At 40.4% G+C, this 18615-nt stretch overlaps 1 protein-coding gene across 1 annotated transcript in view; it reads right to left on the reverse strand.

Moving 5' to 3' along the window:
- LOC149088831 (diuretic hormone receptor-like) overlaps positions 1-18615 on the reverse strand; it is a 179475-nt gene that overhangs the window by 115207 nt on the left and 45653 nt on the right. The gene's annotated exons all lie outside the window — the stretch shown is intronic.

The following is an 18615-nucleotide window of genomic DNA, read 5'->3' on the forward strand; positions in this document are numbered from 1 at the left end:
ACTCTGTCAAAATCATTCAGAAATGCTCTTCACCTCCCGACTTAGATTTGTTTGAAGCGTTCCATATTCACATAAACTTCTCTTCTTTGGTTACCGATTTTTTCAGCACCCCATTTTTCTCCAAGATATGGTCTCAATACTTAAACTTGCCCCTTCCTTCCACTCCATCATCGATACACTTTACCTTACAATCGTAAGTTTCATCATCATCACCATCTTTCCCTCTGCCATCGTCCATTCATGGCCATCACGCGCCGGCCTCGATCCGACAACGTGCTTTCATTTCAGCGAGTCACCTGCGCTGTAACAGGTCAATTCATTTCACTTTTTTCTCCGAAAAAAAGGGGGCTATAGTAGCCCCGAAACAATTGTCTGATGCTAAATTTTTTCGGTAAATTTTTACCTAACATCGTTGGATTTTTGCTTTCTACAGCAATTTTCGTATTCGAGAAACTTTACCGCCCCCCCCCCGTACTATTTCGGAGCAGTTTTTAGGGAAAAAAGTAACAGGATGAAGACAGTGAATAGTTTTGAAACCAGTGACTAACCTAACACGACTGCTTATCTTGAAAAAAACAACAAGATGTTACTAAAGACATTCCAGGATTTGACAGAACTGTTCAGCATCACTAATTTCTCAATCTATTAAAACGTTTTTTTACATCTGGCGAACAGTTGGATGAAAGGAATAAAATTTATTTTGGTTGCATCAATTAATAAAAAAAGTTACTTGATAATTTCATTAGTTTTAAAGTAGCATTTGAAAATATTTGATTAAAATTCGATTCATCAGTCGATTAATCGATTAAATTTTGATTTACCAGTTAAAAATTTTAATCGATTCCCACAATTTTTTATGATATCTATGATAATGTGTGCCATATCCTCATATCCTTAGCAAGTACAAAACTTTGTTTCGTTCAACTCTTTACCACTATAACCGCCGAAGACGGCTCTACAAGCAACAAGCAAACGGCCGAGGGGTATGGGTATATAAGAAATTATTGCGAAAGGGCAGGGAGGGATGATTGACAATTCTTGTCAGGAGCGGGAACGAGAAAAATAAGCGTAGGTGCCCCATCAATGAGAATTCAAAAGCTCCTCTTAAGCTTCACGATAAGGCTCACTGTTGTTTGTAATAATACAATATAGGAACCGAATGGTAAGAAAGGACGCGGGGGTTAGGTGAGCATTAAAAATTTGGACGAGTGCATTCCAGAAAGCAAAAATATGTTATTTTCACGGCCCTTCCAGTATTCTTCTAGAATTGGTAAGGGGTTAAGTACCAGATCGTAAATCCATTGAACATTTAACAAATTAAATTCCATTTCCGCACCCCACCTAAGGACTAAAAAGTGCTTACTGGACTGGACCCATCATCAAAGATAAATATGTGGTACATCTTCAAAATACAGCCCATTGCTACATTCTCGAAACCTGATCAAGTCATTGTTGTTTAATCCTTGTCGGTCATTGAACATTGAATCGAAAAACGTTGAATTTGATCGAGTTGCTCCAAGAGCGGGCAGAGACATCCTCGTAACCTTTAAAAATGCCCGCTTATAAGCGACGTGACACGGCGGAAAGACGTAACTGATATTAATGGGTTTTTCTACAATATATTTTTCCAAGAACGTTCTTGTCTATTTTTTCCCCTTGATGTCTTTCTTATTCTTTTTTAAAGATAGTTCAACAATCGGAAATTCAGTTTGTTGATTGGATTCGCATGGAAGCAATTCATCGGGTCTGATACAAATAAATTAAAACAGAATCTTCTTAATTAAATACTATCACGTTCAAAAACTTACTTTATTACAGAAGCACGAGTACAGATAGAGCCTGTTTGTTTAGTGTTTCCTTCGAAAAAAGTAACTACCCTGTGCAATTATGCATTTTTTTCCGTTGTTCATACAAAGATGAAAATGCGGTTTGCAAGCCTTTTTTTGCTACACTCTCAAGTGCCTTCGTCGCTGCTTACTGCACTTCTTCGAGATCTGAGAATCATTGCCCCCTTAACCCTTTAAGTGGCAATTAGAAATCACTAAACCCCCCATTCAAAATGTCATAACTTTTTTTAATGTAGTAGGCTTTCTTCCGATTTTCAGCATGTGCAAATTAAGGGGTATAGGGAAAAGTTTCCCATTGAAAAATCAACTTTACAAAACCTCTGGGCTTGTCAATGCTGAAATAAGAAGCTTATATGGAGGCGAGATACCTCGTCATTGCCGCTTAAAGAGTTGAGCAAATTCTTACCCGAGGAGAAAGGAAAAAGTAATATCGAACAATATCGAGAAGCGTGGGGGGGGGGGGAGAATAAGGTAGCTTTATAGAAGTGTCGGAATGTGATGTTTTTTTGACAGATAATCCAGAAGGACCTGTGAGCCGGCGCATTGTCGAGATGGAGCATCCACGACTTAAGCGACCATATCAATCAAAGCGTATTAATAATACGCGTCTTTAATACGCTTTGGACAATATCTTTGGAAGCCCGCGTCCCACCGAATCATGCAGACGTTTAAGGACTCACGGGCCCCTCCTAGTGTCGGGCTATCTGTCAAAACGTCTCATTCAGATACCTCTACAACCAACTTGTTCCCCTGATCTTGCCCATGTGACTTTTTCCTAGGATAAAGAATTTTTTAATTTGATTTGTATAGCAATGGGTTTTTTTAAAAAAAAAAAATAACAATGTTAGAAGTAGAAATGACTTTCTGAATTGCTTTGCTTGAGATTATTGGCTACATTACGCGACAATAATGTTATTTTTGTAAGACAATGGTTTTGGAAACTTTTTTTTTCTTATCATAAACAATACTAGGAGCAAAAAAAAAATCATTTTAAACAATTCTCGAGGCAACAGATCAAATCAATCTTTGAACAATGCGAAAAGCTGAAGTATATTTTTCGAGAATGATGAAGTCACTAGTGATTTGAATTTTGAAGGTTTTAAAACTAATTTTGAGAGCTTATCCTCCCATGACGATCAAAATCAGAATTTAATTTTGTTCGCGAAACTAACGCCATCTCGTCACATACAATATCCCAGTTCACTTTTGAATAAACGGACTAAATGCTTGAGAAGTATCGTGTAGCGAATTTAAACTTACCAAATGAGACCCATGGGTGACGTGAAGCCAGGGCAAGTGTGAAAAACATTGCAGTCACGCTCGATCTGGGCAAACATTTCTAGGAAGTTCTGCTTCCAAGCCCTGAAAAACTGTCCCCATTTACGTCAGAATTGGAAAATGAATAGGTGCCGCGTGATTTTGATAACAACAGCCAGAAAAGACTGCTCTTTTCTTTGCTCATCCTCAGAGGCGGATTTGGGGTTTTGTCGCCGTTGGGGCTACACAAATTTGATGCCCTCTCCCATACTCGTCTAATTTTCTGGATCAACCCATTCTTCGAATTCGCCAACCTGAGGAAGAAGGTGGTGAGCACTTGCTGGCAGGGGTGGGAGCCCGCTTAGGGCCCCCCCCCCCCACTCGTCTTCAAATCGTTCTTTTTGTCACTTACATGCTTGCACATATTCTTGGTCACTCTTTAGGTCATTCATTGAACTGGTCCCCCGCTCTCTAGGTCATTCACATTCTTGTCCATTGTTTTCATCACTAACATGCTTCCACATGCTCTGGGTCACTCTTTTGGTCACTCACATGCCCCGAGCGCTGGACCAGGAGGAGAGACCGGTTTCTGCCTTTCACTACTCTTTCTACATTACACGGGGGTGCCAAAAATGCCTGCCTAACCCCGGCGGACTGATTATTAAGTTGCAGCCCTGCTCACACGCTTACAAATTGTCTTTAGGTCACTCTTCTGGTCATTCATTCATTCAAAACAGTGTACAAGCATGGGAGTGACCAAAAGAGCGTGCAAGCACGGGAGTAACCAAAATAATGACTCGGAGACACAGGTGGACTTGCAGAAGAGGGGGAGGCCAAGCGGGCTGAAGCACAGGGTGACGAATTCGAGGAAAGAGTATTCAAAGAAACTAGAGTAAAATAGGAGAAGGGCGGCAAATTTCGTGTAGCCCACAAGCGACAAAACCATAAATGTGCCTCTGCCACCAATTATTAGAATTTACCAACCCTTCCAAAACTGCCAACCTGGGTTGTAACCACCCTGTAAATAAGCCTCCGCCCATCCAAATATAATAAAGTAATCGCGACTGGAGAGTGAATTCTTCAAAAATAAGGAAAAACAAAAATTCCTTTTCCCAGGAAAAAAACTGGGAAAAAAGTATTTATTGCAGAAAACAAAAATAGAAATTAATTTCAAAAATTAATTAGGTACTGTAAATGTCTATGCATCCATCATTTACCCTCTTTTTCTTTGAACGTATAGCCCAGTGTTTCCCGAAAGGGAGCAATGGAGAAGTCCAGGATGGGAGGGGGGCGTTAGAAGCTATGGGTTAACTTGAGTTGGGGGGGCGACAAGAAGAAAAATTGAAGAGGACGGGGGCGATGGAGCGAAAAGTTTGGGAAACTATATAGTGGCAGACATTTAAGACTTCGTAAAGTACAATTAAAAACTTTCAGTCCCGCTCTATACAGACATCTAGTTTATTTCGATGTCTCACTAATATCAAAAGTTATGAGCGATTCAAATCGGAAACATTCCGTTAAACTTTGTGCATGTACTCCAAACATGGTAGGATGAATTCTTCAAAAATAAGGAAAAAGAAAAATTCCCATTTTCCAGGAAAAACAGGAAAAAAATTTTCCTTCGCATGTCTTCTTCAAGATCATCATTGCAATAAGTTTTCACAACAGTAAAGGGAACTATTTATAACAAAAACAAGAGTAAAAAGAGACTTCTCCTAACAAGAAAATTCCAAGGAAATACTTCAAAGAGAAACAATACATGACTAAAGATCTAACATTAGTTGCCGAGTGACGGAACTCATTTTTTAAAAAAAGGGAGAGAATAGAGAAATATTTCTTCTTCTAAACAAAAAAAAAGGAAAACATGGGAAATAAATGTTAAAATGACATCTCATGAAAGATTGTAGAAACTGCGAAACAAAGACGAATTCCGCCATGTCTTCATTAATAAATCATTTCCATCCCCCGTTTTTTTGTATGGAATTCCAGTAACACACAAAAAAAAAGGGCAGAATTAACAAAATAAAATGTGGTTTTTTTTTTGGAAGACAGTAACGGGCGAATAAATTAAATTTATGGTTCTAAACACATGCTACCAGTCATAGAGATGAAAAGATCTTTTTACTGCATCCGTTGATTTGATATGGTGAATGGTTGGAGTTGTTTTTTCAATTGAGATAATGCAAGCTTTAAAGTAAAAATGTGTGAAGAGTTGGCGATTTTTTTTTTTTTTGTTTGGGAATTTTCGATTACGAAGACGGAGCTGCACTGGCCCAATCCTGTATAAATATTTTGGTTGCACATTTTAATTCTCCCTCATGTTCACATCGATAAACTAAAAGCAATGGGAACGTATGGAGCAGCGTTTTCCGAACAAAGTACGGATACGAAGGGCCACAATATAGGAAAATTGTCCAACAAGGTGGCTGAAGAAAAAAAAAGATGCCCATAAAAAATATGGATGTCGAATATGCATCTGAACCAGTGATCACCAACGTGGGCGTTAACGCACCCTTTGGGAGCGATGGAAAGTTCCAGGGGGGGCGATAGAAATTGATGAATGACTTGACGCGATTTGTAAAGAAATATCGATCACGCGTTTGCTTTGACATATGGAAACGGAAATGAAATTACAGAAAATACCGGGTGGGCAAAAAGTCCGTTGAAATTTTAAAAATTTATAAAAACCGGAAAAATAACCGAAATGAAAAACGGTTTGCGGGTTTAGGGGCCATTCGAGTATTACGTAAGCAGATTTTCAGCCATTTTTGACCCTCTCCCCCTTGTCAGCAAAACACTGATGCTCCCCCCCCCCCCCCCGTCAGCAAAATTTTGTCAACAGTTTAGAATATTTCATATCTTCAAAACGGGATGGTTGATGACGTAAGCAACCTTCAAACCCCCTCCCCCACTCGATGCTAACGTAATACTTGAATGACCCCTTAGCGTCGCGAGGTCACGAGAATTTTTTTTTTAAGACAAAAAAAACCCGACAGATGATGCTGACGTACACAAGTCAAAGAAAAGATACGCAAATAACGAACAGAATGCCTCCAAATCGTTTATTACAGCAGTATGTGTTCCACCACCACAGGGGATAACACATTGCAGGCAAATCACAAATCCAGCAACGGCAGAGTGCAGGCAGGTCCGGATGGTATACATGACCACCTCTCGGCGGATCGCATCTTTCAGTTCCGACAGATTGGATGGACGGGATCGATACACCGGGATTTCAAAGCTCGTACCAGCGCCACCTATCGTCTGTTGTTTCCTTTCCTGTCCTACAAAACATTCCCGCGACCCTAGCGATGCTAACCCTGCAAACCGTTTTTTATTTCGGTTATTTTCCCGCAGTGTTAAAGCTTCTACGGACTTTTTGCCCACCCTGTATAATACTAAAAGCTTTTTTTTTAGCATATATAAACGAATACAATTTCTTTTAAAATAATTATTTCGTTTAATGCAGTAAAAATGTCTATGTTATACCATTTGAAGAAGACGAAAACTTTTCCTTTTTTTGGAGGAATCTGGGAAAAAAGTAGTCTTTAATCTCTGGAAGACGAAAAAAACAGGAAAAATACTCTCACTAGAGACGCAATCTAATGGTATTCTATCGAATATTTCCCTCAAGAAGTAGTTCTTAAGAAGTTTCTGATAAAACTCACGGGGAAGCGGCGAAGATATTTTTTAGATGGATGGGAGCAATATATCAAGCTGCACCGAAATGATGAGCAATACGAGCCGAAATTTCAAATTGACAGGAAAAAGAAAAGTTTCTTACGCAAAAAAGCTTGATAATTTCTACAATTTCGTGTTATTTGAGCCTAATTCTTAAAGAAATATGAGAACAAAAATTTTTGAATAATATTTTATGGCATCTCGTACTCGATATATATTTATTTCGGGATACCAACCTTAACAGATGTTTCTACATAGGGGATGTAGTCATGTATGTTTGATTTCCACTCCTATACGAAATAAGTATGCCACAGTGAGCAGTAGACCCGCTACAGACTCATTGAAGACCATAATACCTATAAACCATAATAAAAAGACGATTCACCATTACGAGTGAACTGTTATTTATGATTCGCGTGGTTGCTTGACGGTATACATTCATCTCACATATTCATGTGGGGCCATTCAAGTATTACGTAAGCTGATTTTCAGCCATTTTTGACCCCCTCCCCCCTTGTCAGCAAAAGTCAGCAAAACACTGACCCCCCCCCCCCCCCCCTGTCAGCAAAATTTCGTCAGCAGCTTAAAATATTTCATATCTTCAAAAAGGGGTGGTTGATGACGTAAGCAACCTTCAAACCCCCCTCCCTTGTCATCAAAAGCCAGCAATCAGTCTAACATCATTACTGAAATTCAAACTCCATTCCATGCTACACAGCAAAAGGTTGACAATGTGTCCAAACACGGGACGTATGACTGACCAGCGTACGTTTCATCAACGTCACAACCACTCTTTATTCTACACTAGCTGATACCCGGCGTACGTTGCCCGCCCTGTAAAAAAATTATATACGTATAGCTTATTAATTAACGAAAAACTGGCCGTGTGATAAACAGGGCCCAAGTAGGTTGATACCTCCAACTGCTAACGACTGGCCTTGCGCTTTGTTGATTGCCATGGCAAAATCTAAACGAATTGGGAATTGTAATCGCTTTAAAGTGAATGGCGTTTCTTCAGTGATAATTGGGACACGTGGAATGAAGACGTCTTCTCCTTTGGCACATCCAGTTAGAATCGTTGCTTCAGTGATGTAATTGTGCAATTTCTTCAATGGCGCAGAGTCTGGTGCCATTGCAGAGTCTCGGTGTCTCCAAATTTCTTAAAAGCATTATAGGTGCTCCGACTTTGAGGGTCAAATTGTGTGGTGGCACACCCGGAATATCCAAAGGAGTTCAGAAATTCTGCAGGATACAGAACTAAATGTCTGCGCTGTGTCTGTGACAGTGTCAACCGATTTGTAAGATGTGGAGTCTCCTGGAATAATTTTTAGGGTTTTTTCGTTGATCTTGTTCACACTGTCATTTTTCGGTGCCAGAATCACTCTCAGAAAGCCACTCATGGTTTTGGTCATTATGTTGAATGTTTGGGAAGACTTTGTCTGCAAGTTCTTGAGCTGAGTTTAACAACTGGCAAAATCCATTTGAGAACGTTATCAGTCCACTGCTTGGGTCTCCGGGAATTCTTCCATTGCCAAGTTTGATCAACTGACGTGAAAATGATAGCAGCGCTGAGACATTTTGCAGTTGAACTCGCATGTTGGTGGATAATGATAATTTTTTTAGTTTCGTGCCAGAGTGTTGATGATTTGAGGCAAGCATTGAGTTCATCAGCTGGCGTTGAACATTTTTATTCCCAGTTTTGTCGTCCTAGTTGTTGTTCTCTGTTAGTGACGTCATATGTCCAGCCTGTGCAGCGAATAATATTGAAACGGATTTTAAGTATTTTTTTTATTGAAACTATACCTCTACGATGGGTGGTTGATAAAGGCCGCATTAACAATTACAGGACCCTGTATATAGGCAAGCAAACATACCTGGCGCTTCCCGGGTTTTCTTCAATTACTGGGAGGATTGGAAAAGTGGCAAACCATTATAAAGAAATAAACTGTTATAATGACAGCATTAAAGATGTGACAAACCATTGTAAAGGCATATATACACATCTGAAACGCATTGTTGGGAACCACGGTAACCAAAGTAAACGTTCCGAAAGTGATTGTTGAGGCCCCAAAATCATTGTTGCGCGACAGTTTTTCGCCCATTTCGGGCATTTGCCTAGCTCTGACGAACTTTTAAAGTAGCCTACGGTTCAATCCCGGTCCTGTTTGGTAATGCAAAATCTGGCGACGATCGGTCTAAAACTGTAGATTTGTAAGAACAGACATACACATACTTTCACGTTTATATATAAGATTCTTTCCGCCTTCGAAAAAGAAATAGGCCTGCCTGAATGTTTTTAAAAATTTCAAATTTCGGTCAATTTATAGTAACACTGTACAGACACGAACAACACCTTCAAAATACGGACTTCTGGTAACCCTTAAAAGACAGCCGTTATTCAGAAAAAAAGAGGAAAAACCGGTAAAATTTTAAAGAAAACGCTAATGATTTACGATCGGTAAACACCAAGACAAATCCGAAACCCCGAAGTACGTAAATTCAGTTGAAGTATTATATATAGAATATATATGTATATTTTTTTTAGTACGTAATGTTCATCTTAGGACAATACAATGAAACGCCCTATTTGGTACTTTTTCCAATCTGTTTCCCAATTTATTTTCCCGGATAGTTATTTATCTTCGTAAGAGGGGGAAAAAAACTAACGTGATACGAATTGGATTCGTATTTTGGTGTAGTTTCGTTTCCCGAAGTAAAAGAAAACGACATTCGTTGAATTCGGGGGAAACTGGAGTAAAAATGTTCGTTTTCCGGGAAAATGAAAGAAAAATATATGTATATATATATATCACTCTCCGGAATGAAAGTGAAAAGTTAAGCCGTTTGAATTGTTTTCTTTGTAAATTGAATTGAAAAAAGCACAAATGGGTGTTTCTCCCGAGGAGGTGAATGAAGAAAATACGGAAACGGATACATCACCGCAATTGCTTTCATGTAACAGGAAAGAACACGTGCATTTCTCGGGTGTGAGAACCATCCGGATGTGTATGACGTCCAATTTTTCTGGTGCGTGCTATGAGTAAGCAGGGGCGAAAAAAATCCCGGATTGAGGAAAATAAAATCAGTGTGAAAAATATCAGGGAGTGTGTGTGTGTCACGTTTCCCCGATCAGTAGAAAGAGAACAAAATTACATTTTGTACATTGGAATTCTTAATCTTGATCACGTCGAATGTTTATTCATGATGGGAAACAATTTACATTCTACGAAATATATAATGTATTTCTAAACTCCTTCCAAAAAGTGCTTCTTTATCAGAGATCCCTAACTAGTTGTTCCATCACTAACCATGGTCACAGCTGCGAAGTAACAAGGAATTGATTCAATCATCAAAAGCGCGGAAGATTTGTTTTTCTTTGATATACACTGCTCAAAACAATTAGGGGAGCACATGGTTTTAACAAAATTACGCAAAGATGTATACCGATAAGTAACATAAAGTGAATCATCCATAATTTAAAGCCTAGCAGGAAACGGAAGAAGAAAACTTCATATGCAAATCAAAGTTCATGACGTCAAAAACCAGACAAAGGAGATAAGGACAGAAATCGGGATGTTGCAGAAATGTCTGTTTTACTGCCGTAACTGTGAAATTCGATTGCGCAGTATTTTTTTTTGAGACAAGGTGACTTGAGGATGTCTCAACAACGTGATTTACCGGAATCCATGGCATGGCGTGTTATAGGCAGACTGGAATCCGGGCAAACACAACGTAGTGTCGCGGACGCTGTTGGAGTCGCCAGAAGTGTTGTTGCAAGGCTGTGGAATCGATTCCAAGAAACAGGAAATGTTAGACGTCGACCAGGGCAAGGTCGGCCACGCGCCACTACAGCAACTGATGACCGGTATGTACGGTTAACAGCCCGTCGAAACAGAACAGAGAATGCTACGCAGCAGCAAAGACGGTTGCTCTTGGCAACAGGACGAAGGGTGTCCAGCCAAACAGTACGTAATCGGCTTCATGAGGGAGGGCTCTATGCACGTAGGCCAATGGTCTGCATTCCGTTGACCCCACGCCACCGTGCGGCCCGAAGAAGATGGGCTGCTGAACATCGAGATTGGGAGCAACAGGATTGGAGCCAAGTGCTGTTTACAGACGAGTCCCGATTCAGTCTGGAGTGTGACACCCGACGTGTTCTGGTATGGAGGGACAGGGGCACTCGAAATAACCCCGCATTCGTTCGTGAAAGGTCACAATACAGACGATCTGGTTGGATGGTATGGGGTGGAATCAGCATAGGCGGACGTACGGACCTGCATATCATTCGGAATGGCACTTTGACGGCCCGAAGGTATGCAGACGAGATACTGCGACCTCATGTCATCCCTCACGCTGGAGCCATTGGAGATTCCTTTGTTTTCCAGGATGATAATGCCCGACCGCATAGAGCTCGTCTGGTGGAGAACACGCTTGAAGCTGAAACAATACAGCGTATGGAATGGCCAGCGTGCTCTCCTGACCTGAATCCAATCGAGCATGTGGCCGCCTGTTACTGTCCGAGACTTGCAGATTGCACTTCTTGAGGAGTGGAACAGTATTCCCCAAAGTCTGATCGATAACCTCATCGCATCCATGGCAAACAGGTGTGCAGCAGTCTTAGCTGTTCGAGGAGACCACACGCCCTATTAAAACTCATGCATCATGTCTAAACAGTACAAGTACTTTTTTTTTATCGTTTACATGTAACCAAATTGTTGCCCTAAATCATCTTTTCATGTTTTTTCCATATTTTCAAAGAATTAAAGCTTAATTCCAAATTTTTTTACGTCTTTTTTCTGTATTGCGCATTGATACGCGTGTACTATCCATTGTATGCCAATACGTGGCTGTCTCGCACGGTTTTCTGCACTTTTTTGCTTGCTCCCCTAATTGTTTTGAGCAGTGTATATCCCCTTTTTTGGTGATATTACCAGCTGTCCATAACTACGGCAGGATCACTTTGACAACGTCAGCGCAGTTGTATATGATCTTGCCAACTATTAGCTCATAATTCGTCATACCAAACATCGACAGCAGTTAACTATAATTTTTTACGTTAAATATCAGCAACAGTTGCTCACATAATTTTTGTCATGTGAAAAATCAGAATCAGCAGCAGCTGTTCATAATTTTGGAAGGATTGTATTTGCAAACATCGGCAGCAGCTGCTCATAATTCTTTGATGGGCGGCAATAAGAGTACAAACCAATTTTTGGCCAAATTAGGATAAGTACATTTTTCACATCGGCAGCCCGATATCTATGACCGATCAGAAGAGCACAAGTCTGAGCCTACAACAACACGCTCAATTTCCTAGTGCAATTTTCTAATTTTATTCATTAACAACATGTAATGTTGAGTTAGTTCTCCTAAAAAATGTCTTCTTTTTACTTGTACTGCTATTCTCGCCCAAAGAATTCTGGAAGGATTACCTTTCCAAACATCAGTAGCAGCTGTCCGTAATTCTGGCAGAATCTCCGTGTAACACAGTAGCTGTACTGCCCAAAATTCTGGTATAATCTCATAGCCAAACATAAGCAGCAAGATCGCAATGTCAAACATCAGCAGCAGATTGCAAGTGTCCATAGTTTTCGCGGGCTCATCTTGATAAGCATCAGCAGAAGATATCCACGATTCTGGCAGGATCACCTTGCTAAGGAACACCAGCAACTGTCCATAATTCTGACCGGATCATCTTGCAAAACATCAACTGCAGCTGCTGATAACTTTGGCAGGACCATCTATCATGTTCCCTGTAGGAAAGGATGTTCTGGAGATTGAAACAGAGTATATTTTGAATTCATTAAAGTCCTCATAAAATTCTTTCCCCTCGTAGACATACTACTTCCACTTCTGGAATAGAGATGGCACCAAGACGACCAAGTGTGCGGTGCACACAAGTACGTAGTACACCGAACGGTTAGCGCGCGCGCATCAATCTCTCAGTGAGGAAGAAATACCGTGTATTTTCTGAGAATTACGACTCAATTGATGTAGCCTATTTCTCAAATTTGCTCACTTTTTAGGAATACATTTCATTCGATATTTTTCGATTTGATTTTCTCAAATTCCTTAAATCCGGGAAATAATCTCCTTCCGAAACTTGAAGAAAAAAAAAATTCCGAGGGTTTTTTTTTAAAAACGGAGCATACACTATTCCAAAGGATTATCTTTTTTATGAATGTAGCGCAAAGTATAAATTCCTAATCTTGAACTGAGACTTGACGAATAGAATTTAATAATCCCCCCTTTTTTCCCCAATTTCTACTTATGCTAATGAAGTATTTTTCAAAAAAAGTGTCCAGAAGAGACCCAATTTTATTGTTTTTCCCTCCGAGGTAATAACGTTTTTCACGTTCGGGATTATATTTCAAGACTTATCCAGAAACAATTAATTATTATCTAGTTCTTCTGAAGCTTTGCACTAGAGAATAAACACTCTTTTCGAACTTGAAAAAAAAAGAAATCCCGGTTGAAATTTAATGAAATTTTCAATACACAGTCGACGCCGCTTATTAGAATCATGGATAATTATAACCCATTCGGTACTTTTATCACTTTTTTTTTCCAAAGAACGGAACGGACTAATATCATAGCGGGGGGATAAAGATTCGCCTGTAGTTATCGAAACTTCGGGTTTTACCTGTAAGGTATTGTTATCAGGCTGCAGGACCATGTATAGGCGGCTAGAAGAAGTTCTCTTCCCCCTCCCTTGATGGAAAACATTCCCGTACTTGATGTCGTAATCGGCCAATCAGCCCGTAGTATTCGTTCTGATCCATGTACGCGTGGAGCTGCTTTTAGCCTTACTATGCTAAAGGCAAAAATGTGTTAAAAAATAAATAAAAATATCCCTTTCCTTCAGTTCTTGATCAGTTACTTTCAGTTGACCAGATTCAATTTTCTTTTTCTGACGCCCTATGCGTGGCCCAAAAGTACGGTAAAACCCCTGTTAACGGACACCCCCTGAGATATAGTCAAACTTCTTCTACCGGCAGATTATATTTTCCCCTTGTACAATAAACGTATGCATTTCCAACTCCTGATTAACGGTCAACTCCCCCCACCTTTTACGGACGATTGTTGTTTTTTTTGTCCCACCGGTGACCACAAAAGAGAGGTTTCACTGTATTCATATTGTTAGAACAATTTAGCTTTATTTTCTGTCTCTTATCATGTTGGGGGAATGCGTAACTGATGAGAGGTGACCCGTACGGCCAAGTCTCACCGACTGGAATTTTTCTAAACCCAGCCACACGGCCTTCCCTTCGGGCACTGTATTAAAATTATTTAGGCACTAGAGCCTATTTACCCCCCCCCCATAGGCGGTGATGGACGGAAGTCTGGGGGGCACGATGATGATGATGTAATTCATATATGCATATATACATTAGATCAGTCAACTTCACCTTTGACGCTGGGAGGGCTATGCCCCCCATGCCCCCTCCCCCATCCGTCAAAGTTATGCTTGTTACATATTATACTGGTGCTGCCATACTTCATGTTATGTAAGTATCGCGTTGAAGGTTTGCCTGCTCCCTGTGGAGGAAAATGTAATATGGTAAGGATACACAGCTATAAGACAGCATACCAATGGTTCGCTTGCTGTCAGAGCACTGAACATTGGAGACAGACTGTTCGAGCCCCCCCCCCCCCCACCAATAAATTTTACGAATGAGCAAGTGAGCATGGAAGTGAGTGAATGAGCAAATCAGTGACGAAGTGAGCATATGAGAAAGTGAGTGGGTGAGTAAGCAAGCGAATGAATGATCGGGTGAGTGAAAAAGAGATTATATAAATTAGCGAAGAAAGGGGGTTAATGAATGAGCAAGTCGAAGAGGAAGTGACCATATAAGTGAGCAAGGAACTGCGGACGTACTTTGATATGCAGGGAACGTGATCTCATTTCTCCTACATCAGGAAAAGAGAATAAATATGGTGTTGGAGTTGTCATGGATTAGTATCATTTTATATGGCCTCAAACCACTCCATGCGTTTGACAGAAGCTACCTATAACTACAACTCAACCGTACATGCACCTCGTAAACATTGCTTTGAGGAGTTTGAAATTGATTGATGCATGTTGTAATGGACCGTGCGCGTTCGAAAAATTCACCAGCAACAATTAACCGAAAGGAAAATTTCATCGACTTTACAGCTAGTGCCCTAATGATACTGGTGGCGCCCGAGTAGCGTGGTGGTAAGGTGCCCTTCTACCACCGTGGTGGTTTCTGTCGCAGGTTCAAACCCAGGCAAAAATATAGATATTTTCCCTAATGAGCTTGATGCGACCACCGATAGATGGCACCTTCATCTCCAACCCGTTAATGGTAATAAATTGCGATATGGCCAGAGTTAATGCTTGGTGAAGTGGTGGTGGATAAATGATTGAATGAGCAAATAGGCGAGTGAGCAATAGATTCATCAAATTAATGAGGCAGTGAGCATAGGAGTGAGTGAATGAGTGGGAATCACACAGGGAACAGTCACCACCTCCTAGAGATAGAAGGCCTCTGCATTGTTTGTCATAAATGTCATTCAGATTACCTAGTAAGTTTACCACATTTTGAAACAAAACATCCTATTTCGTTTCTTATTTTGGCGTAGAATCTTCCTGATTGGCTCACAAATACCGCATAGTGACTAGATGTGGGGCATAGAAACATCACCTCCTAGAGATAGAAGGCCTCTGCAGTGTTTGCCATAAACGTCATTCAGACTACCTAGCAAGTTTGCCACGCAGCATCGTATTTCGTTTCTTCTTATTTTGGCATCGAATCTTCCTGATTGCCTCACAAAAGCCGCATAGTGACTGGGCGTGGGGCATAGAAATCGCCAATTCTGAGCACGATCATTTCTTTTCCTCACACAATTGATACTGTCACGAGCAGGGAATTTTTTTTCCCCTGAATATTCTGAGGGGGAAATCGACTACTTACTGACGTCACAAGCAGACTGCGGAGGCCTTCTATCTCTAGGAGGTGCTGGAACAGTGCGAGAGGCCATATAATATGATGAAAGCCCAGTCTATGACACAACCATATTTATCCCAATTCCTCTGACGTAGGGGAAATGATTAGGTTCTCTAAAGATCAAGTTACGTCAGACGTTGCTATTTCATTATCGTTTGAACATATATTTCCCCCAGTTCTTTAGGTTTGTCCAATAAAGGCGTCGGAAAAACTTTCCAGAAATTCCACACAATGTGTTTAACTTCTCTCAACTTTGAACACAAGTAGTAGCTCTTCATACGTTCCACTGCACTAAATTAAACCACGCCGTCTTTCGAATTCGTATCCAATTTAATTTTACGACAACGCAAGTCACATGGTGCACACATCGAGTTCTATAAAAGATCCAGTCCAATGTTTTTCTTGGCTAAATATCGATGGCAAATAAAGAAACTGTGCACAGGATGTTTCTTTTGGAAGTGTTTGTGTTTTGGATCTGTGCGAAGTTTCCACATGATATTATGTCTCGTAGCTTTTTTATCTGCATGAATCATTTCACTCTTTATCAAAGTAAACAAATCATAAAACACCCTTCGGTCGAAAACAACAACACTTTTGCTTTCGGAGATGACGATTATTTCAAGACGGCTTCATGCATGTTTGTTTCTCTCCATTTTCGAATCGAATGCGTCCGGCGAGAACTTGCTCTTTATATATTTGGCATCCTATGAATTATTTTCCCCCTTTCAGTAGAAATACCAATTTAGATACGCAAGTCGAGCATTTGCCTGTCGTTCGCAGGTATTGTAAAAGTAATCGCATTATTCGAAGAGTATGATGGGATATGGATTCTAACACGTTTTCCGGGACTGCCAGTGAAGTTTGATGCGTCGAATTCGTGTAAGGCCGGGATTACACTATAAAAGTGTTTTTTATAAAATTTGAAAAATGCAGCCAATAAGGTCATCGGTTGTAATTTCTAGAATGTGACCAATAACCTTATTGGTTGAATGTTTTAAGTTTTATAAAAAGACTTTTATCAAACTTTTATAGTGTAATACCGGCCTAATGGATATATAAGGGGGAAAATCAACATTTTCAAAGGGTTCGCCTTGACATTTAAGTGATAGTGCAAATTTCGGGAGCATACGTAGAGTTTTTAAACTCGTCGAATATGCATACAGATTTTTTGAAGAAAAGCTCGTAGGTTTTTGATGCTCAAGTAATGATTCGATTTTGAGATCTTCATAGAATGCGCCTGAAGATTTTGGGATGGGCATTGCAAATTCTGAAGCTCCCAACGGAGAGCGCGTACAGAGATTTCGGAAGCTCAAAGAATACGCATAAAGATTTTGGAAACTTGCTGCAAGCTACGACAACAGTAAGTATAAAAACAGGTGGACTAGACCAGAAAACTATTAAAAGTAGCCACACACACACACACACCTGTAATGTTAAAAGCGTTTCTTATTTGGTTTTTATCGGTGATTTCTAATGATGGGCTTGACTGGCCGCCCACTCATGGGCAAAGATACTGGGTGCCTCTCCACCCCCCCCCTCAAGCATCAACGGAGGAGCCGACTGATTAATGTGTATGTTGTATATGAATTGGCATCACCAGCCTTCATCATCCTGCCCACCGTGTAACCTTTGTAACCTTTCGAGCCTATCTCCACCAATATAAAACTCTCACTTGAAATTCCAACCTTTAAGATAGAATTCATAGAATATTCTGGTTCATACAAAGTATTTGGCGGTTAAAAAAAAAATCACAAAAATATCTACGTTCATTCCAAAAAAAGTGACACAAAATATATCTTTATATAAAACTATTCGTATTTTTATTGCCCGTCATTTACGCCATCAGAACCATTTTATGGCGGATTCCCCGCATCATAGACATCAATTTATTTCGACGCAAAAGGCCCGACAGTAACTTCTGCTTGAAATGGGGAGAGTTACCGTCAGAAATTTCCCATAAATTCATCAAGAATAATGTGCTCCCGTTTTACTTTCCTCACACTTTCAGATCGCTTAAGTGTCTCGCAGGTCACCTGATCTGTGCCCGCAATATATTTCAGGATTCCTTGACTGGCCCGTGGCACGCTTCTAAATCATTTGGTTTGCCTGCGACACAATTATAGATCACTTAAGCTGCTCTTGCGTCACACCTCTAGACTATTCAAGTGGCCCGCGAAACGTTTCCAAAGCAATTGAAGTGGCCCGCACTCTCCAAATGTTTCAGCACACTCTTACTTTAACTGATGTAATAAATCAGTGGTTCTTAACCTACTTCAGTCGTGACCCGTGGGACTGTTTTTCGAAATTAATGAAATCAGTGACGCAATAACTGCATTTATAACAAGACTAAGTGGATTTGTACGACTTATCTAGTATGCCGGTGTGAATTGAGTTTGGGTCGTGACCCGTAGATCAAGAATCCCTGTCTGCAAGTTGATTTTTACGACCCATTTCAGAAGCTCACGTTTTGGTTGAGTATCCTTAGATATCAGTGGATTTGTATGACCCTATCTCGGAAGGCTCCGGTAATCGATCGCGACCCATTGCTCAAAAATCCGTGTCTGTAAGTAGATTCTTAGGACCCATTTCGGAAATCCCTGCCAAGCAAGTTTGGACCGTGACGCACAGCTCAAGAATGCCTGTGTCTGAGTGGATTTCTTTGATTCATCTAGGAGGACCCCGCGAATCAAGTTTGGGTGGTGACCCATAATTCAAGAAATGGCTGTTAGTACAGTTGCATGATCCATCTAGGAAGCCGATGCGAATCAAGCTTGGATCATGACCTATAGCCAATCTTTGTCAGTAGTGGGAAAAGGGGGTTACTGGAACAAAGGACTTAGTACAGTCAAGGCTAGGAC

Source organism: Pholcus phalangioides, unplaced genomic scaffold (assembly GCF_987345545.1).
Source record: "Pholcus phalangioides strain wild (caught in Gottingen) unplaced genomic scaffold, Ppha-v1.0 ptg000003l_1, whole genome shotgun sequence".
NCBI lineage: Eukaryota > Metazoa > Arthropoda > Arachnida > Araneae > Pholcidae > Pholcus > Pholcus phalangioides.